Source organism: Polypterus senegalus, chromosome 13, assembly GCF_016835505.1.
Source record: "Polypterus senegalus isolate Bchr_013 chromosome 13, ASM1683550v1, whole genome shotgun sequence".
In the NCBI taxonomy this organism is placed as follows: domain Eukaryota; kingdom Metazoa; phylum Chordata; class Cladistia; order Polypteriformes; family Polypteridae; genus Polypterus; species Polypterus senegalus.
The window spans coordinates 140,327,337-140,328,502 of record NC_053166.1 but is presented as its reverse complement, the minus strand read 5'-3'; positions in this window follow the sequence as shown (position 1 = coordinate 140,328,502).

The following is a 1,166-nucleotide window of genomic DNA, read 5'->3' as shown; positions in this document are numbered from 1 at the left end:
TTCTTATTTTAAATATGAGTTATACTTATGGTACATTAATATTATAAAAGGTTCCAAATTACAAGTGACATCACTTGTGACATCAAGGGCCTTTTGAACCAGAAGAAAAGGGCTTTTAAAGGTGGTGATAAGCATGAGCTGAAGTGTGTGCAGAAGGAACTCCGAGTCCAGCTCAGGGCGGCGAAAGAGCAGTACAGGAGAAAGCTGGAGCAGAAGTTGCAGAACAACAGTATGAAGGAAGTATGGGATGGGATGAAGATTATCACTGGCTGCAGCTCGAAGCGGGTGCCGCCATCGAGGCAGACGTGGAGAGAGCAAACCAAATGAACAACTTCTTTAATAGGTTTGATCACAGTAACTCACTCTCACCTCGGAGTACTGCATCCTCCAACCATCCTTCTACTGATACCAGCATAGGTGAGACATCCCCACCCACAATTACAGCAGCCCAGGTGAGCAGAGAGCTGAAAAGACTTTGTGCCAGCAAAGCAGCGGGTCCAGATGGTGTATCGCCACGATTGCTGAAGGCCTGTGCGTTGGAACTGGGGAGTCCTCTACAGCGCATCTTCAACCTGAGCCTGGAACAGGGAGAGTCCCGAGGCTTTGGAAAACATCTTGTATCACTCCTGTCCCAAAGGTATCACGTCCTAGTGAGCTGAATGACTTCCGGCCTGTTGCTCTGACGTCACATCTGATGAAGACCATGGAGTGGCTGCTGCTTCACCACCTGAGGCCACAGGTCTGTCACGCCCTCGACCCTCTGCAGTTCGCATACCAGGAGAAGGTGGGAGCGGAGGATGCCATCATCTATATGCTTCATCGATCCCTCTCCCACCTGGACAGAGGCAGTGGTGCTGTAAGAATTATGTTTTTGGACTTCTCTAGCGCCTTCAACACCATCCAACCTCTGCTCCTTAGAGACAAGCTGACTGAGATGGGAGTAGATTCACACCTGGTGGCATGGATTGTGGACTATCTTACAGACAGACCTCAATATGTGCGTCTTGGGAACTGCAGGTCTGACATTGTGTGCAGCAATACAGGGGCACCGCAGGGGACTGTACTTTCTCCGGTCCTGTTCAATCTATATACATCAGACTTCCAATATGACTCAGAGTCCTGTCACGTGCAAAAGTTCGCTGATGACACTGCTATTGTGGGCTGCA